This window comes from Pristis pectinata, chromosome 10 (genome assembly GCF_009764475.1).
Source record: "Pristis pectinata isolate sPriPec2 chromosome 10, sPriPec2.1.pri, whole genome shotgun sequence".
NCBI classification, from domain to species: Eukaryota; Metazoa; Chordata; class Chondrichthyes; order Rhinopristiformes; family Pristidae; genus Pristis; species Pristis pectinata.
This window is the reverse complement of record NC_067414.1, coordinates 21,052,112-21,074,148: the sequence shown is the minus strand read 5'-3', so window position 1 is coordinate 21,074,148 and position 22,037 is coordinate 21,052,112.

The window sequence follows — 22,037 nt, the reverse complement described above, 5'->3', positions numbered from 1 at the left end:
GGACTCTCATTCTGATCCCCTCCTACTTTAGATCTAAATCCTCTCACCAAAACTATGCCCCCTCCCTCTACCCATCCTCTTGGCCTCTGCAATCCACCCCAACACTTCCTCTGCAATCTCCATATCAAAATAATGGGGGATCCCAGAAGAAATTCCAGTAGCCATATTGTCTTGGGCCTAATACGCAATGACATATCTGAGCATGAACATCAGACCTGGTCAGCTATTTAAGAGTTGCAGCATGCTGTAGTTTGGGTGACCCTGCACTGAGACGTGGTTTGGTTTGAAGAGCTGTAATTCAAGTAAGTCATTGTGCTTTTTCATTAGATCAACATAGGTCAAAGAGAACTCCAGAACATAAAACAGTACAGCACAGGAACAGGCCCTTCACCCATGATATCTGTGCCGACCATGATGCCAAGTTGAACTCAGCCTATCTGCCGGCACGTGGTCTATATCCCTCCATTCTTTGCGTGTTCATGTGCCTGTCTAAATGCCTCTTAAACACCACTACTCCTGCGAGTTTGTTCTAGGCACCTATCACTCTCTGTGTTAAAAACCTACCCAATACATCTCCCTTATTCATACATATGGGACTCAACACTTCCCTCTACAGCTGGATGCTTGACTTCCTTACCAATAGACCACAATCAGTAAGGATGGGCAGCAACACCTCTGCCACGATTATTCTCAACACTGGTGTCCCACAGCCTATGTCCTCAGCCCCCTACTCTACTCCCTATATACTCATGACTGCGTGGCCAGATTCTGCTCTAACTCCATCTACAAGTTTGCAGGTGATACTATCATAGTGGTCTGTATCTCAAATAACAATGAGTCGGAGTACAGGAAGGAGATGGAGAGCTTAGCAGCATGGTGTCATGACAACAACCTTTTCCTCAATGTCAGCAAAATAAAAGAGCTGGTTATTGACTTCAGGAAGGGGGGCAGTCCACATGCTCCTGTCGACCTCAGTGGTGCTGAGACTGAGAGGGTTGAGAACTTCAAGTTCCTAGGAGTGAACATCACCAGTAGCATATCCTGGTCCAACCACATAGACGCCATGGACAAGAAAGCTCACCAGTGCTTCTACTTCCTCAGGTGGCAAAAGAAATTTAGCATGTCCCCATCGACCCTTACCAATTTTTATAGATACACCATAAAAAACATCCTATCTGGATGCATCACGGCTTGGTATGGCAAATGCTCTGCCCATAACCACAAGAAACTGCAAAGAGTTGTGGACACAGCTCAGTACATCATAGAAACCAGCCTCCCCTCCATGGACTCTGTCTGTACTTCTCATTGCCTCAGGAAAGCAGCTAGCACAATCAAAGACCCCACCCATCCTTGGACATTCTCTTTTCTTTCCTCTCTCATCAGGCAGAAGATACAGAAGTCTGAAAGCACACACCACCAGGCTCAAGGACAGCTTCTATTCTGCTGTCATAAGAACGGTTCCCTAGTATGATAAGATGGACTCTTGACCTCACAATCAACTTTGTTATGACCTTGCACCTTATTGTCTCCCTGCACTACACGTTCTCTGTAGCTGTTACACTTCATTCTGCATTCTGTTATTGTTTTAATTTGTACTACCTCAATGCACTGTGTAATGAATTAATCTGTATGAACGGTATGCAAGACAAGCTTTTCACTGTACCTTGGTACATGTGACAATAATAATAAACTAATGAACCAACCAATTAATCTTTCCCCTATGACAGAAATGTTTTAAATAATGAAATGTGGTCATGTGTCAATGAGATAGGCTGCTTCCAGCAATTGTGGGGTCTCAAATGAATAGAGATAATGAGCTAGAATGAGAGATCAGATATCAGTTAACAGACCCAAGCAGGAGTGTTGTTTTACGGCATGTTGTTAGGCTGTGAAATTTACTTCCAGATCAACTGCCGAGGCAAAATCTATATCAACCTTTCAAGATTGGACTGGAACAGGGGTGTTAGAAGGTGAAGGAAAACAGAGCCATGTGTCCATGGGTCCAAAGGGAGCCACGGTGACTTGGCCGTTTGGATTCAGAATTGACTTACCCATAGAAGACAGAGGGTAGTGGTGGATGGGACTTATTCTGGCTGGAGGTCGGTGACTAGTGGTGTTCCGCAGGGATCCGTACTGGGACCTCTGCTGTTTGTGATATATATAAATGACTTGGATGAAAATGCAGATGCGTGGGTTAGGAAGTTCGCAGATGATACAGAGATTGGTGGTATTGTGGATAGTGTTGAAGATTGCCAAAGGATACAGCGGGATATAGTTCAGTTGCAGATACAGGCAGAGAAATGGAAGGTAGAGTTTAATCCAGCCAAATGTGAGGTGCTACACTTTGGGAGATCAAATATAAAGGGACAGTACACTGTTAATGGCAAGACCCTTAACAGTGTTGAGTACAGAGGGATCTTGGGGTCCAAGTCCATAGCTCCTTGAAATTGGCTGCGCAATTTGATAGACTGGTAAAGAAGGCATATGGCATACTTGCTTTACTTGCCTTTATTAGTTGAGGCAATGAGTTCAAGAGTCGGGAAGTAATGTTGCAGCTTTATAAAACTCTGGTTAGGCTGCATCCGGAGTATGGCATTCAGTTCTGGTTGCCCCATTAAAGGAAGGATGTGGAGGCTTTGGAGAGGGTGAAGAAGAGGTTTACCAGGATGCTGCCTGGATTAGAGGGCATGTGCTCTAAAGAGAGGTTGGACAAACTTGGGTTGTTTTCTCTGGAGTGGCGGAGGCTGAGAGGAGACCTGATGGAAGTTCATAAGATTATGAGAGGTGTAGATAGTCGGTATCTTTTTCCCAGGGTCAAAATGTCTAATACTAGAGGGCATGCATTTAAGGTGAGGGGGGTAAGTTCAAAGGAGATGTGTGAGGCAAGTTTTTATTTACATGGAGAGTGTTGGGTGCCTGAAATGCACAGCCAGAGGTGGTATTGGAGGCAAATACAATAGATGCTTTTAAGAGGCTCTTAGATAGTTACATGAATGTGCAGAGAATGGAGGGATATGAACATTGTGTAAACAGAAGGGATTAGTTTAGTTTGGCATTTAATTACTAGTTTAATTAGTTCAGCACAAGGTCGTGAGCTGAAGGGCTTGTTCCTGTGTTGTACTGTTCTATGTAGAGCGAAGGATAGGTAAGTGGGATTAGGACTGTTTGATCACATAGAGGGTTATTGTTGACCTTGGCTGATTGGACCAAGTAGCTGTTTCTATGATGTAACTCCAATGACTTTATATGATTTTATTCAAATGGTTTCCAAGCATGATTACGTGTTTGAAGGGCATAATCAATATATATTTATTTTGATAAATTTATGCCATATAGAAACATTATTGTCTCCTACGAACATATTATCACAATGAAAATTATGTGCTGTTTTTCTTCGCCAAAGTTTTCACTATTTTATGAGCATTCAATAAAAAATATAACTAAATAGGATTTAATTTAAATAACATTGTAATGACACTGCAGTTTATAGGTTGTAGCAGTCCAAGCAGTGCTTAGTTTCTAACTCCTGACAGATACATACTTCCAATGATGCCAAAAACTTGGATGACAATTATCGGTGACAGAAATACTCCCCTTATGAAGTTGATGCTTCAGTTGTGAGGCTTCAGTTAGCCCTTCTTGTTGAGAAATGTCTTGGTTTTTCTCACCATCATCTTTTTTATACCTCCTGCCATGGCTTTGCTGATGGTATTGGGTGAGAGAGTTCTTTTTGGGCTAGGCGCAAGCTTCTCTTTGGCCTAAATCTGTGATACATACTGATGAGTCTGACGTTGTACTTCTTTAGTGCACCATTACTCCACATCATCATGCTGGCTTTAAAAAGCCCATTAGTCATTTGATTAAATGTGCACCATATGAAAACCTTACCATAGTTATTGGTTGAAACATTCTCTGAGGAGTCATTGAGAGACTTTTCATCAGCATTGCGTTTTCAGTACACAGAGAAATAAATAAGATCAGTTTCCTGTCAAATCTATTCAGTGTTCAATATTTTCTATAAAAGAAAAATCCCCAAATAATTCTGTCAGAAACAAAATCCAATATCTAGCTTTGTTTACTGAAATTACCATTACTTCACATTTATCTGAAAGATGTGGTGATTATGTTCATATTTCCAGCACAGATTATGGAGCCTCACAGGAATGATTGGCACCCTTCCTTCGGGCAGGTATGCCTGTACTCCATACATTCCAACCTTGTATACCTGCTCTGTAAATTAATGAGAGGAACCCAAATCATCTCAGCCTAGTATCAAAGCTTGTGACACAATTATGTCTTTGAGAAAGTCCAAGAAGATGCTTCATTACATTTAGTCATGTCATCTTTTTATATAGAGAGCTATATAACCATACTATGTTCATGCCCACCATCAAGTACCTATCTATATTAAACCAATTTACCAGCACTTGGTCTGTAACCTTGGTGATTCAAGCACTCATCCAGATGCTTCTTAAATGTTGCAAGAGTACCCGCCTCCACCAGTTTCTTTGACCGATTTCAAACACTGGGTGAAAAAAAATTCTTCCGCTCTAAATCGCTTACTCCTCAAATTAAACCTCTGCCCTCTGGTCTTAAACACCTGTGACATAGCAAAAAAGTATCCTGACTATTTATACCTCTCATAGAAAGAGCCCAAGTTTGTCCAGCCTCTCCTGATAGCACATGCCCTCTAATCCAGGCAGCATCCTTGTAAAACTCCCCTGCACCCTCTCTAAAGCCTCGACATCCTTCCTATAGTGAGGTGACCAGAAATGCATGCAATACTCTAAATGCAGCCTAACCAGAGATCTATAGATATGCATCATAACTTCTTGACTCCTATACTCAGTACCTCGATTAATAAATGCAAGCATTCCATAAGCCTTCTTAACCACCCTATCTACCTGTGTAGTCACTTTCAATGAATCATGGACTTGCACCCCAAGGTCTCTCTGCTCTTCAACACTGTTAAGGGTCTTGCCCTTAAGAGTGTACTGCCTCTTAACATCAGTCCTACCAAGGTGCAACACCTCACATTTATCCTGGTTAAATTCCATCTGCCATTTCTCTGCCCACATCTGCAACTGATCTACATCACACTGTATCTGTCGCCAGTCTTCTACACTATTCACAACTCCACCAATCTTGGTATCATCTGCAAACTTACTAACCCACCCATCAACATACTCATCCAGGTCATTTATGTACATCACAAACAGCAGAGGTCCCAGTACAGATCCCTGCGGAACACCACTACTCACAGGCCTCCAGCCTGAATAAGTCCCTTCAACCAACAGCCTCTTGTCTTCTACGGGTAAGCCAGTTCTGGATCCACACAGCCAATTCTCCACTGACACCATGCATCCAAACTTTCCTGATTAACTGATTATATGGGACATTGTCAAATGTCTTACTGAAGTCCATATAGATGACATCCACAGCTCTACCTTCATCACTCTCTCTCGTCACCTTGTCAAAAAACTCAACCAGGTTAGTGAGACACGACTTGCCCTGCACAAAGCCATGCTGGCTTTTCCTCATCAAGCCATTGGATTCCAGATGTTTGTATATTCTATCTCTAACAATTTTCTCCAGCAATTTCCCTACAACTGACATGAGACTCGCCGGTCTACAGTTCCCCGGATTTTCCCTTGTTCCTTTCTTAAACCGAGGAACAGCATTAGCCACTCGCCAGTCCTCCAAGACCTCACCTGTGGTCAAAGAGCAGACAAAGATACTGGTCAAGGCCCCAGCAATATCCGCTCTCGCCTCCCTCAATAACCTGGGGTATGTCCCATCAGGCCCCAGGGACTTATCCACCTTAATACTGTTTAGGAGACTTAACACTCCCTCCTCCTTGATCTCTAAATGCCCTAACATGTTTCCGCCATCAGTTCCAATTACTGCATCCTGCATGTCCCTTTCCTGGGTAAATACTGAAGAGGAATACTCATTCAGAACCTCACCCACATCCTCTGCATCCAAACATAGATTCCCTTCTTTATCCTTCAGTGGTCCTACCCTTTCCCTCGTTATCCTCTTATTCCTTACGTAGGTATAGAATGCCTTTGTATTCTCTTTAATCCTACTTGCTAAGGACTTTTCATGGTCCCTCCTGGCTTTCCTAATTCCTTTCTTGAGTTCATTTCCAGCTTCTTTATGGTCCTCACGTCCTCTGTCTGATCCTAACTTCCGAAGTTCTACATACTTGTCCTTTTTCTTCTTGACTAGGTTCAGCACTTCTCTGGTTCCAACTTCCAAGGTTCCCTTATTTTGCCATTCACGTCCTTCCTCCTAATCGGAACATACCTATCCTGTACCCTATGTATTTGATCCTTAAACACTTTCCACATGCTCGACGTGGACTTGCCAGCAAAAAGGTGTTCCCAGTTTACTCTACCTAGTTCCTGCCTTATGCCTTCATAATGCCTTCAAATGCTGTGCCTTTATTTAAGAAGGGCAGCAAAGAAAACCTGGGAACTATAGACCAGCAAGTCTAACATCTGTGGTAGGTAAGTTACTGGAGAGAATTCTGAGGGATAAGGTGTACATAAATCTGGAAAGACGGGTTGATTAGGGGTAGTCATCATGGCTTTGTGCATAGAAGATCATTGATTGAGTTTTTTGATGATGTGACCAAGAAAGTTGATGAGGGCAGAACAGGAGACATGGTTCATATGGACTTCAGTAAGGCCTTTGATAAGGTTCCACATGTTAGGCTGGTCTGGAAGGTTGGATCGCATGGAATCCAGGGAGACCTGGCTAATTGGATACACAATTGGTTTGATGGTAGAAAGCAGAGGGCGATGGTGGAAGGTTGTTTCTCAGACTGGAGGCCCGTGACTAGTGGTGTGCCTCAGGGGTTGGTGCTGGGCCCATTGTTGTTTGTCATCTATATCAATGATTTGAATAAGAATGTACAAGGCATGATTAGTAAGCTTGCAGATGACACTAAAATAGGTGGTATAGTGGACAATGAAGATGATCAGAAATTACAGGGGAATCTTGATCGGCTGAGTAAGTGGGCCAATGAATGGCAAATGGAGTTTAATTTGGATTAAGTGCGGGGTGTTGAATTTTAGAAAGTCAAATCCAGGTAGGAATTTCAAAGTGAACGGCAGGGCCCTGCGGAGTGTTGCAGAACAGAGGGATCTTGGAGTACAAGTACATGGTTCACTGAAAGTGTAGTCACAGGTAGATGGGGTGGTGAAGAAGGCTTTTGGGACGCTGGTCTTCATAAGTCAGGACACTGAGTATAAAACTTGGGAGGTCATGGTGCAGTTGTACAGGATGCTGGTGAGGCTGCACTTGGAGAATTGCATACAGTTTTGGTCGTCCTGCTATAGGAAAGATGTTATTAAACTGGAAAGAGTGCAGAAAAGATTTACAAGGATGGTGCCAGGACTTGAGGGACTGAGTTATAGGTCCAGGATGGACAGGCTTGGACTTTATTCCTTGGAGCATTGGAGACTGAGAGGTGATCTTATAGAGGTGTATAAAATCATGATAGGGTGAATGCACTCAGACCTTTTTCCCAGTGTTGTGGAATTGAACTAGAAGGCATAGGTTTAAGGTGAAACAGGAAAGATTTAATATGAACTTGAGGGGCAACTTTTTTTTATGCAAAGGGTGGAACATATGTGGAATGAGCTGCCAGAGGAGGTTGAGGCGTGTACAATAACAACTTTTAAAAGACAGTTGGACAGGAATATGGATTGGAAAGGTTTAGAAGGTTATGGGCCAAACACTGGCAAATGGCACTCGCTTGGATGGGGCATCTTGGTCAGCATGGACCAGTTAGGCTGAAGGGTCTGTTTCCATCCTGTTTAACCCTATGACTCTAAAACTGAAACATTCCACCCCGGGCAACATCCTGTTGAATCTTCTCCACACCCTCTCAAGTGCAATCACGTACTTCCTATTGTGTGGCGACAAGATTTGCACAAAATATTCTAGCTGTGGCCTAACTATTGTTTTTATAAAGTTTTACCAAAACCTCTGTTTTTATAGTCTGTGCCCCAGCTAATGAAGACAAGCATCCTTTATTCCTTCTTCACCACCTCATCTATTTGCTTTGCCATCTTCAGTATCTTTGAACTTGTAATACAGACTATTGAGGAATAAAGGTCCCTTTGTTCTACAGTACTCTCAGGAGCCCTATGGTTCATAGTACATATCCTACTCTTGTTAGACCTCCCAGAATGCATCACCTCACACTTATCAGGATTAAATTCCATTTGCAATCACCCTGCCCAATTTACAGTTGATTAGTATCACTCTGTAGCCTAAACTTCCTCACTCTCAATAACCTCACCAATTTCTGTGTCATCTACAAACTTAGTAATAATACCTCTTACCAATTGGTAATTGGTTTATTATTGTCACATGTATTGAGACACAATGAAAAATTTTGTTTACATGCCATCCAAACAGATAATTCCATACTCAAGTACATTGAGGTAGTAAAAAAGGAACAATAATAACAGAGTGCAGAATATAATGTTATAGTTACAGAGAAATTGCAGTGCAAGTAGGCAGTTAAGGTGCAAGGGCCAATACAAGGTAGATTGAAAGATCAAGAGTTCATCTTCATCGTACAAGAGGTCCATTCAAGAGTCTTATAACAGCGGAATAGAGACTGTCCTCGAGCCTGGTCATGCGTGTTCTCAAGCTTTTGTATCTTCTGCCCAATGGAAGGGAGGAGAAGAAAGAATGACTGGGATGGGAGGGGTCTTTGATTGTGTTGGCTGCTTTCCCAAGGCAGTGGGAAGTGCAGACAGAGTTAATGGAGGGGAGGCTGGTTTTCGTGATAGTCCGGGCTGTCTTCACAATTCTCTGTAATTTCTTGCGATCATGGGCAGAACAGATGCCATACCAAGCTGTGATATGTGTCCGGATAGGATGTCTTCTATGGTGCATCTGTAAAAATTGGTGAGGGTCATTGGGGACATGCTGAATTTCCTTAGCCTTCTGAGGAAGTAGAGGCGCTGGCGTGCTTTCTTGTCCATAGTGTCTACATGGCTGGACCAGTCAAGTTAATGGTGATATTTACACCAAGGTACTTGAAGCTCTAAAACCATCTCCACCTCAGCACCATTTAAACAGACAGGGGCATGTACTCCACCCCGCTTCCTGAAGTCAATGAACAGTCCTTCTGTTTTGCTGACACTGGGGGGAAGGTTGATGTCTTGACACCATGCCACTGGGCCTTCTGTCTCCTTCCTGTACTCTGTCTTGTCATTGTTTGGGATCTGGCCCACTCCGATGCTGTCACCTGCAAAGTTGTAGATGGAGTTAGAGCAGAATCTGGCCACGCAGTCATGAGTGTATAGGAGTAGAGTAAGGGGTTGAGGATGCAGCCTTGTGGGGCACCACTGTTGAGGATAATTTTGACACAGGTGTTGCTGCTTATCCTTACTGATTGTGGTCTGTTGGTCAGGAAGTCAAGGATCCAGTTGCAGAGGGAGCTGGTGGTCTAGGAGCTTGTAGATGAGTTTGTTTGGAATTATGGTATTGAAGGCAGAGCTACAGTCAATAAATAGGGGTCTGACATACGTGTCTTTGTTATGCAGATGTTTCAGAACTGAGTGTAGGACCAGGGAGATGGAGTCCACTGTGGACCTGTTTCGGCAGTAGGTGAATTGCACTGGGTCAAGATTGTCTGGGAGGCTGGAGTTGATGTGTGCCGTGGCCAGCCTCTTGAAGCACTTCATGATGGTGGATGTTATAGCCACCGGGCAGTAATCATTAAGGCAGGCCACCTTATTTTTTCTTTGGCACTGGGATGATAGTTGTCTTCTTAAAGCAGGTGGGAACATCAGATTGGAGTAGGGAGAGGTTAATGATGTCTGAGTCTAAGTCATTAATGTAATACAGCAAGCAAATCAATGTTTCTGTAAAATACTGGGATTATAAAAAGATCTTTGCCACTTATTTAGAACATAGAACAGTACAGCACAGGAAAAGGCCCTTTGATCCATGATGTCTGTGCTGACCATTATGCCAAATCAACTAATCCAGTCTGCCTCAACATGGACCATATCCCTCCATTCCCTGCCTCTTCATGTGCCTATCTAACTGCCTCTTAAACATTGCTATTATGCCTGCTTCCACCATTTCCCCTGGCAGTGTGTCCCAGGCACCTAGTGCTCTGTGTAAAGAAAAAACTGCCTCGTAAATTCCCCCTCTCACCTTAAAGCTATGTCCTCTAGAATCAGAATCAGAATCAGGTTTATTATCACTGACATATGTTGTGAAATTTGTCATTTTGCAGCAGCAGTACAGTGCAAGACATAAAAATTACAAGTTACAAACAAAATAGTGCAAAAGAGGAATATGGTGATGCAACCAGTCAGAATGCTCTCCACTGTACATCTGTAGAAATTTGCAAGAGTCTTTGGTGACATACCAAATGTCCTCAAACTCCTAATGAAGTAAAGCCTTCTTCGTGATTGTATCAATGTATTGGGCTCAGGATAGTATTGGACATTTCCACCTCGGAAACGGACTATAACTATCCACCCTATCCTTGCTGCTCATTATTTTATATACTTCTATAAGGTCACTCCTGAGCCTCCGACACTGCAGAGAAAACAACACGAGTCTGTCTAACCTCTCCTTATAGCTAATACTCTCTAATCTAGGCAACATCCTGGTGAACTCTTCAGCATCCTCTCCAAAGCCTGCATATCCTTCCTGTAATGTGGTGACCAGAAATGCACACAATATTTCAAATGTGGCCTGACCACAGTTTTATACACATGCAGCATGACTTCCTGGCTTTTATACTCAACACGCTGACTGATGAAGGCAAGTATGCCATACACTGTCTTTACCACACCATCTACTGTACCTGTGTTGCTATTTCAGGGAGCTATGGATTGACAGCCTAAGATCTCTCTATACGTCATTGTTCTTACTGTATAACAGTCTTTGTCCATTTGATCTGCCAAAGGGCAACACCTCACACTTGTCTGGATTAAACTCCATCTGCCATTTCTATGTCCACATTTTCAGCTGGTATGTACCCTGCTGTATCCTTTGACAACCTGCTGAATCCTATTTGTTGCATTCCTGATGGGTCAGAATGGGTTCATCTGAAAAGAAACCAAGAAAGAAACAAAGCTTAACCAAAACTTTGAGTCAAGCAAGCATTATTAGGTTGGGTAATTATGGACAAATGCAGTGTAAAGTAATTGGATTTGCTTTACCATAATATCTTTCACGTAATCAGGACATTCCAAAGTATTTCGCAATTAACTTAACCATATTTAAAATATAATTGGTTTCATTTTGTGTCATTAGCAAACATGGCGGGCAGTATGGTCTCATGTTGCACTGACCAGCTAATCTGCTTGTTTGAAGAATGCATTTTACGTGGCTATGGTGGTAGGTCTTTTGGCTCCTTGAGACTGTTTTGATTACAACTGATCTGAATCATATTCCCATTCCCATTGTTCTGCAACCCTCACTTAATAAAAATATCCATCTTAGTTTTGAAATTGTCCACACTGAATGGATATCTGCTCTTCTCTTGAATAGTCCGCACCTGAAAACGAAATGCTTTCTAATGTTCTCAGCTGAAGAATGCCACTTCTGGCAACAGTGCAGCGGTCCCTCAGCATTTCAGTGAAACACCAGCCCAGGTAAAACCCACAGCTTCCAGCCTCACAGGAAGACAATTGGTACACCTTCATGCAATGCACCTTGTTTGCCCCAGTTAACCTCACTGTACCATTTTTCCCTCTGAAAAGTGCTACCTATGGAAATTTATCTCGAATGCACCAATAATCAATTTTGTTTTTTTGGACCAAGCAGATAATTGCTCCAAGCAGGTATTGTGAAGCAATGTCCTCTCAAATGAAAATTACAATATTTTAAAAATAACAAATATACTTTTCTAAAACAGATGATGCAATTAAATATTTTCTGTCCTGTAAAGCTCAGAATTTCGGAAATTAAGATTTACATACTTAAAAGTAGTTATGTTAAATGGAGAGAACAATAGTAGCTAGAGGCTTTTGCAGGAATTTAAATTTGACAGCTTTTGAAGGGGTGTGTTAAACATGCAGGCATTATACACCAATAGAGTTATAGAGCAATACAGCACGGATACAGGCCCTTCTGCCTATCAGGTCCATGCCGACCAGATGCCCACCCAGCTAGTCCCAATTTCCTGTGTTCAGCCCACATCCCTCTAAGCCCCACCCCTGCATGTACCTATCCAAGTGCTTCTTAAATGATACTATTTCACCTGTCTCAATTACTTCATCTGGCAGCTTGCTCCATATACTCACCACCCTCTGCACAAAAAATTTGCCCCTCAGGTCCCTTTTAAATCTTTCCCCTCTATCCCTCAATCTATGCCCCCTAGTTATGGACTCCCCTACCCTGGGGAAAAGACTGTTACCATCCACCATATCTGTGCCTCTCATAGTATTAAGCATTTTTATGAGGTCACCACTGATTCTTCTACGTTCCAAGGAATAAAGACCTAGCCTGGCCAACCTCTCCCTTTTACTCAGGACCTGTAGTTCTGGCAACATTCTCATAAACCTTTTCTGTGTGACGACCCACCTTCGACGCAAGCGAACCAGCTCCGAAGTCAGCACGCACGTCGGCAGACAGGCTAGCCACAAAATGGTGCTGGGCCTTCTTCTTCAACAGTGAGGGGAGAAAGCCCGCGTGTGGGAAGAGGTTCGGTTGGCGCACCTCTGATGTCATTGCCGCGTGTCGAGTGCGGGGAACTTAATTGTTTAAAAGCCAGCGCGGCAAGATTCGAATAAACCAGTCTCGAGTTCAACCCACCGACTACGTGTCATTATTCCTAGCTCAGTGCGTAGCCCATCGCTACATTGGTGACCCCCGATGGTCCAAATGGGATTTGGACCAAAGATGATCGACTCTTCATCCATTCACGCAGTTTCGCTCAAACTGCCACCCTTCTAGACGCTGCGACCACGCCTGTGGTTTGACCAAGCAGAGGCCCAGTTCCAGATTCGACAGATATCTTCTGATTCCACACGTTACTATTACGTGGTGAACTCCCTTGACCAGGAAACAGCCACCCAGGTTGAGGATTTCATACAGTCGCCCCCGGAGGAAGGCAAGTATGCAGCATTCAAAGTGCTGCTCATACAGACCTTCGGCCTCTCACGATGGGAGCGCGGTGCCCGCTTGCTGCACCTGGACGGTTTGGGGGACCGGCCACCGTCAGCATTAATGAACGAGATGCTGGCCCTGGCTGACGGACACAAACCCTGCCTCATGTTCGAGCAGGCGTTCCTAGAGCAACTGCCCGAGGACATACATCTACTACTGGCCGACGCAGATTTCAGTGACCCCGGAAGGTAGTGGCCCGGGCAGACGTACTGTGGAAGGCCAAGAAGGAAAGCGGGGCGTCCGTTGGCCAGATTACCAAGCCACGTGCCCAACGCCAGGACAGAACAGGCCTGGCAACGGAGCACACACAACCCAGAGGCAGGAGTGAGGAGGCCACTGTACAGTGGTGTTTCTACCACCAGCGGTGGGGCGCAGAAGCCCGCCGGTGTTGCCCGCCCTGCGAGTTCTCGGGTAACACCAAGGCCAGCCACCGCTAATGGCTACGGTGGCTGGCCACCAGGACAGCCCCTTGTACGTCTGGGACAAACAGTCGGGACGCCACTTCTTGGTCGACACCGGAGCGGAAATCAGTGTCTTACCCCCGACGGGGTACGACACCCGCAACAGGGAGCTGGGACCCACCCTGAGGGCGGCAAACGGCAGCACGATACACACCTACGGCACCCACACAGTGCAGCTGCAGTTCGACGCCAGCCGGTTCACGTGGGACTTCACACTGGCTGCAGTGGCCCAACCACTCCTGGGGGCGAACTTCTTGCGAGCTCACAGCCTACTGGTTGACTTGCACGGGAGAAGGCTGGTCCATGCCAGGACTTTCCAGACGTTCTTTTTGGGCAAAGCCAAGTTGCTGGCCCCACACCTGGACTCCGTCACGCTGTCGGACAACGAATTCACCAGAATCTTGGCGGACTTCCCATCGGTTCTGGCACCGCAGTTCACGTCAGCCATCCCCAGACACGGAGTACAGCACCACATTCCGACCAAGGGACCACCCCTCCGCGCCCACGCACGATGGCTTCCCCCGGACAAGCTCCGCCTGGCGAAGGAAGAGTTCAAGAGGATGGAGGAATTCAAGAGGATGGAGGAATTGGGGATTGTACGGAGGTCAGACAGCCCATGGGTTTCCCTGCTACACATGGTGCCCAAAGCAGCCAGGGGCTGGAGACCATGCGGCAACTACCGTCGACTGAACAAGGCTACAACCCCAGACCGCTGCCCCGTGCCGCACATATACGACTTTGCAGCAAACCTGCATGGGGCAAACGTCTTTTCCAAGGTGGACCTCGTCCGGGGATACCATCAAATCCCGGTACACCCTGAAGACATTCCCAGGACAGCACTCGTTACCCTATTCGGCCTGTTTGACTTCCTCCGAATGCCATTCAGCCTGAAGAATGCCACACAGACATTCCAGTGGCTAATGGATGCAGTGGGACACGACCTGGACTTAGCGTTCATCTATTTGGACGACATCCTCATAGCCAGCAGAAATCGTCAGGAGCACCTGTCTCATCTCCGCCAGCTCTACTCCCGCCTGAGTGATTTTGGCCTCACGATCAACCCAGCCAGTTGCCAGTTTGGACTCGACACCATCGACTTCCTGGGCCACAGGATTACCAAAGACAGGGCAACGCCCCCGCCCGCCAAGGTAGACGCGACCCGCCACTTCGCCCGGCCCAACACAGTCAAAGGCTTGCAGGAGTTCGTGGGTTTGGTCAACTTCTACCGCCGTTTCCTCCCCTCAGCAGCCCGTGTTATGTGCCCTTTGTTCACCCTGATGTCGGGTAAAGGCAAGGACATTACTTGGGATGAAGAGGCTGCGGCCACTTTTGTCAAAGCCAAGGAAGCCTTGGCAGACGTCGCGATGCTGGTGCACCCCAGAACGAACATTCCAACTGCCCTCACAGTGGACACATCTAACACGGCAGTCGGTGGGGTGCTGGAGCAACTCATCGAGGGGCGCTGGCAACCCCTGGCATTCTTCAGCAGGCACCTGCAGCAACCCGAACTCAAGTACAGTGTTTTCGACCGGGAGTTGTTAGCACTCTATCTGGCCATCCGACATTTCAGGTATTTCTTAGAGGGCAGGCTGTTCACCGCGTTCACGGACCACAAACCTTGACCTTTGCGTTCACGAAGGAGTCCGATCCCTGGTCGGCCCGCCAGCAGCGACGTCTATCCTACATCTTCGAGTACACGACGGACATCCAGCATGTCTCGGGAAAGGACAACGTTGTGGCGGACGCACTCTCCAGACCAGCTATCCAGGCCCTGTTCCGGGGGTGGACTATGCAGCGCTAGCAGAGGCGCAGCAGGCAGACGATGAGTTGCCCAGCTACAGGACCCCAGTCTCAGGTTTGCAGCTGCAGGACTTCCTAGTAGGCCCAGGTGGAAGGACCCTCCTGTGTGACGTGGCTACCGGCCAACCTCGCCCCATTGTCCTGGCAGCGGCGAGTTTTCAACTCCATACACAGTTTCGCGCACCCATCCATCAGGACAACCGTCCGGATGGTCTCCAGCAGATTCGTGTGGCACGGCCTTCACAGACAGGTCAGTGAATGGGCCAAAACTTGCATGCAGTGTCAAGCAGCCAAGGTGCAGTGGCACACCAAAGCCCCGCCGCAGCAGTTCAAACCCACCCGCCGGAGGTTCGACCACATTCATGTGGATATCGTGGGGCCGCTGCCAGTGTCGAGAGAAGTGCGGTACCTCCTAACTATGGCAGACCGGTTCACGAGATGGCCAGAGGTGGCCCCGCTCACTGACACCTCCGCCGATTCCTGCATCCGAGTGCTGATTACAACCTGGGCAGCATGCTTCGGGGTACCGGCCCACATTACCTCCAACAGAGGCGCCCAGTTCACCTCCAGCCTGTGGTTGGCCATGGCCAGCCTGTTGGGAGCGCGGTTACACCACACTACTGCCTACCACCCATAGTCGAATGGACTAGTAGAACGTTTCCACTGTCACTTGAAATCGGCTCTCATGGCCCGCCTGAAAGGGCCTAACTGGGTGGATGAGCTCCCCTGGGTCCTGCTCGGAATCCGCACAGCACCCAAAGAGGACCTGCACACCTCGTTGGCTGAGCTGGTGTACAGCGCACCCCTGGTCGTCCCAGGAGAGTTCCTACCAGCCCCAAGGGGGCAAGAGGAAGAACCCGCGGCAGTCCTGGACAGACTACGCGAGAGGCTGGGCAACCTGGCCCCCGTTCCGACTTCACGGCACGGACAGATCCCCACCTGCATACCCAAAGACCTGCAGGACTGTAATTTTGTATTTGTATGGAGGGGTGCACACCGGACACTGCTACAGTGGCCATACGAGGGACTGTTCAAGGTGCTGAGGAACAACGGGTCCACGTACGTTCTAGACGTTGGGGGGAAAGAGGAGGTTTTCACGGTGGACCGGCTCACACCGGCCCATGTGGACTTGGCGCAGCCGGTCGAGGTTCAGGCTCCGCGGCGCAGAGGCAGACTGCCCAAACAGCAACTGATCCAGGCTGTGGACTTTGGGGATTTATTGCCGGTTCTGGGGGGGTGGGGGTTATGTGGCGACCCACCTTCGACGCAAGTGAACTGGCTCCGAAGTCGGCTCGTGCGTCGGCAGACAGGCTAGCCACAAAATGGCGTTGGGCCTTCTTCTTCAACAGCAAGGGGAGAAAGCCCACGTGTGGGAAGAGGTTCGGTTGGCGCACCTCTGACGTCATCGCTGCGCATTGAGCGCGGGAACTTAACTGCTTAAAAGCCAGCGCGGCAAGATTCGAATAAACCAGTTTCAAGTTCAACCCACTGACTACATGCCGTTATTCCTAGCTCAGTGCGTAGCCCATCGCTACATCTGCACGCTTTCTAGTTCAAGCATGTCTTTCCTATAACAAGGTGACAAAAACTGTACACAGTACTCCAAGTGTGACCTCACCAACGACAAATAGAACTGCAACACAATGTCCCAACTCCAATGTGTCAATGCACCTGTGTCTTTACAATATTTTATTATTAGTGGGCCAATGATCCTTGCATCGTGCCCCATCACACACCTATGAACACACCACGCCTTGGTGTCCCTGGAGTTACTTAGCATAGTTGGGCACCAAGTGCAAGGAACAAAACATTACCTGTATGGTTCACCAGCTTGCTTTGCAGCACAGAATGGAGAGAGCTCAGACACAAATCATCTTGGCCTAGATCCCATAGTTCTTTTATTTTGTAAGAATGCTTATGACACTATTATGTCTTCTGAATAGGTCCCGGGGGGTGGGGGGGGGGATTTTTTTTTTAACTAAGGCAACACATTTACTGTATATAAGTACCATTCTCTACTTCACCTTATCCAGAACAAATGAAATGGAAATTTGAAATAAAAAGAGAAATTGCTGTAACACTCAGCAAGTCAGGCAGCATCCATGGAGAGAGAAACAGCAAATACTTATTCTTGATGGCTATTCATCAGGAATTGGAGAAGTTAATGATAAAACAAGTTTTAATATAGCAGAAAAAGCGGGGATGGGTGGAAAGAATACACAATGAGATCTCTGATGGGGAGGAAAGAGAAACCTTTATCCCCCTCTCAGGCCATTCAATCTCCATTTTCTCTGCACTTTATAATTTGTTCTACATTCTGACGAAAGGCCATGCATCTGAAACATTACCTTTGTTTTTCTCTTTTGACAGCCTGACTTGCTGAATATTCCCAGTATTTTCTGTTTTAATTAAGTTGAGCATAGATTGAAAGATCCAAGTTTCCACTGATTTACTGTGATTCACAAAACTGAAAACAAAATATGCTGTTTTCACTGTTATTTAAGCTTCAGTGGTACAACATGATTAAAAACTGATATCCAAAGTTTGCTGGCGAAGTATCAGCCTACTGGTTGCCCCATTATAGGAAGAATGTGGAGGCTCTGGAGAGAGTGCAGAAGAGGTTTACTGGAATGCTGCCTGGATTAGAAGGAGATATGCAGGGCAAGTTTTTGCACAGAGAGTCACGAGTGCCTGGAATGCACTGCCAGGGGTGATGGTGGAGGCAAATATAACAGAAGTGTTCAATAGACACATAGATATGCAGAGAATGGAGGGCAAGCAGTAACCATAGAACCATAGAACCATACAGCACAAAACAGGCCCTTCGGCCCACCATGTTGTGCCGTCCATCAAACCACCCTCACACTATCTAACCCCTTCCTCCTGCATATCCCTCTATTCCACATTCCTCTGTATGCCTATCCAACAAACTCTTGAACCTGTCCAATGTATCTGCCTCCACCACCACCCCAGGCAGTGCATTCCATGCACCAACCACTATCTGGGTGAAAAACCTCCCCCTGACATCTCCCCTGAACCTCCCACCCATAACCTTAAAACCATGCCCTCTTGTCTTGAGCATTGGTGCCCTGGGAAGGAGGCACTGACTGTCTACTCTATTTATTCCTCTCAATATTTTATATACCTCTGTCATGTCTCCTCTGATGTCTGTATGAGGTGCATCCATTTGCAGCTACTCACAGACCGCATGGATGAGTTGGAGCAGCAGCTGGACACACTGAGGAGCATATAGGAGGCAGAGAGCATCATAAATGGTAGTTTTAGGGAGGTGGTCACACCAAAATTTCAGGCAGATAGATGTGTGACCACCAGGAGAGGTAGGCAGGTAGTGCACTACCCCCTTCTCAAACAAGTATACCAGTTCCGATACTGTTGGGGGGGATGATGACAGCAGCAGCCAGATCACTGGCACCATGACTGACTCTGCTGTAAAGCAGGGTAGGGCAAAGTCCAGGAGAGCAATAGTGATAGAGTACTCTCTAGTTGGGGCTTTTCTGTGGCCGTGAGCATGAATACAGGATGGTGTGTTGCCTCTCTGGTGCCAGGGTTAGGAATGTTTCTGAGTGGGCACAGAACATTCTGAAAGGGGAGAGTGAGCAGCCAGAGGTTGCAGTGCATATTGGTACTATTGACATAGGCAGGAAGAGAGATGAGGTCCTGCAAAGATAATTTAGCAATAATTTAGGCAGTAAATTGAAAAGCAGGATCTCAAGGGTTGTAATTTTAGGATTACAGTATTCCCTGTGCCATGAGCTAGCGAGGCAAGGAATAGGAACATAGTTCAGTTAAATGCGTGGCTAAGGAGCTGGTGCATTGGGGAGGGCTTCAGGTATTTGGATCATTGGGCTTTCTTCCAGGGTAGGTGGGACCTGTATGAGAGGGATGGGCTGCATCTGAACTGGAGGGGAACCAATATGCTGGAGAAAATATTTGCCACTGTGTTACCCGGGAGGGTTTAAACTATACAGGCAGAGGGGTGGGACCCAGAGCACTAGTGTGGCAGATGGGATAGTTGAGGCAAGTACAAATGTTAAAGCGAGCAAGTTCAGTTGACAGGATAGGCAGGGGCTAGACGGGGAGTGGAAAAAGACTGACAGAATAAACTGCATTTATTTTAATGCAAGGAGCCTGACAGGTAAGGCAGAGGAACTCAGGGGATGGGTTGGTAGATGGGATATTGTAGCCATGACAGAAACATGATTGAGGGAGGGGAAGGACTGGCAGCTCAATTTTCTGGGGTACACATGCTACAGGCAAGATGGAGGTGGAAATTATTGAGGAGGGGGAGTTGTGTGTTTGAAAAGGGAGAACATCACAGCAGTGCTTAGGGAGGATATTCTTGGGGGATTATTCAATGAGGCTATATCTGTGGAATTTAGGAATAAGAAGGGGATGATCACTTTGCTGGATTTGTATTATAGGCCCCCCAGTAGTCCACGGGAAGTGGAGGAGCAGATATGTAGGGAGATTGTAGGTAGCTGTAAGAATAAGACAATAGCAAGAGGATAACTTGGGAGAGGGTTGGGCCACTCAAGGATAAAGGAGCGAACAGGTTCTGAGGATGTGGGCAAGGTCCTAAGTGAGTACTTTGGGTTAGTTTTTACCAAGGAGAAGGATGCGGAGGATAGTGAGGACAGTGTGGAGCATGCCAGGGTATTTTAAGATAAAGAAAGAGGTGGTGTTGAGTCTCTTAAAGGATAAGTCCCTAGAGCCTGATGAGATAAACCCCAGGTTATTGAGAAAGGCAAGAGATGAGATTGCTGTGGCCTTGACCAACATCTTCGTGTCCTCTCTAGCCAAAGGCGAGGTCCCAGAGGACTGGCAAGTAGCTAATGTTGTTCCATTATTGAAGAAAGGAAATAGGGATAATCCTGGAAACCACAGACCGGTGAGTCTCATGTCAGTGGTATTGAAGCTATTGGCGAGGATTCTTAGGGATAGGATTTATGAGCATTTGGAAAACTATGGCCTAGTTAGGAACAGTCAGAATGACTTTGTGCAAGACAAGTCATGCCTCACTAACTTGATTGAGTTTTTTTGAGGAGGTGACAAAGATGATTGATGAAGGTAGAGATGTGCAAGTTGTCTATATGGATATTAGAAGGTGTTTGACAAAGTCTGTCATGGGAGGCCCATCCAGAAGATTAAGATACATGCCGATTTGGCCGTTTGGATTCAGAATTGGCTTTCCTGTAGAAGACAGAAGGCAAGGACTGATAAGGGATAGTCAACATGGCTTTGTGTGTGGGAAATCATGTTTCACAGATTTTTTGAAGAGGTGACCAAGAGGATTGACAAGGGCCGGGTGGTAGACGTTGTCTACAAGGAATTTAGCAAGGCTTTTGACTTGGTCCCACATGGTAGGCTGGTCTGGAAGGTTAGATCACATGGAATCCAGGGTAAGTCTGCCAATTGGATAAAAAATTATTACTATTAATACCAAAATTTTCTTCAATCTTTGCAACATTTTCTAAAATTCAATTGTTGGATTGGCTGTTGCTGCCAAGACCAGCATTTATTTCCCTTCACTAATTCCCCTTGAGAGGGTAGTGGTAAGCCACCGCTTGATTTGCTGCAGTCGTTTTGGTGAAGATGTTCCCCTAGTGCTGTTAAGGAGGGAGATCCAGCATTTTGACCCAGCAATGATGACCAATAATACATTTCCAGATCAGGATGGTGTCTGACTTGTTTGTTCCCATGTTTTTGCTACCCTTACCCTTTTTGGTGGTAGAGGTCATAGATTTGAGAGGTGCTGTTGGATTAGCTGAAGCAAGCAACTGAAACGTGTTTTGTATATAACTGCGAACATATAAATATACGAATTAGAAGTAAGTGTAGGCTACTCACTCTCTTGACTCTCTTTTGCCATTCGATCGGATCCAAGCTGATCTGACTATAACCTCCATTCTGCATTCAGGTCTATCGCTAGAACCTCTCACCACCCCCCTGCCCTTATCAAGTATCTATTTATCTCTGCCTTAAAATTGTTCAAAGAATTTGTTTCCATCGTCCATTGAAGAAGGCAGCTCCAAAGACATACCACCTGCTGTGGTACACAGTGCAGCAACCACATGGCAACAGTAAGGAGGACAAATATCGAGTGTGGTGGATGACAGACCAGTCATGCAGGCTGCTTTATTGTGGATGGTGTTAAACTTCCTCAGTGTTTCTGGGGCTGTGCTCATTTAGGCCATCACACCCTTTACTTGTATCTTGTAAATAGTGGAAAGACTTTGGGACATGAGGCGGTGAGTCATTTACCGCAGAATACCCATCCTCTAACCTGCTGTTTATAGCCATAATATTTATGTGGCTGATTCATTTGAGTTTCTGGTTGGTGGTGATCGACAGATGGGGGACTTGGCAATGAAAGAGTAGGTGGTTAGATTCATTATTTTTTTTTCTTTTTATATTTTAAAGAAACTTTATTTAGGACATGAACAGCAAATTGGTTTAAGTCCAGGATGCACTCCAGCTCCTGCAATGTCACAGGTCTCAGAATTCCTTCTCCAGGGACACCCAGGCATAAACATGGTTGGTCAATCTCCGGCAGCTTTGTGGCCTGAATGTTACTTAGCACTTACCAGCCCATGC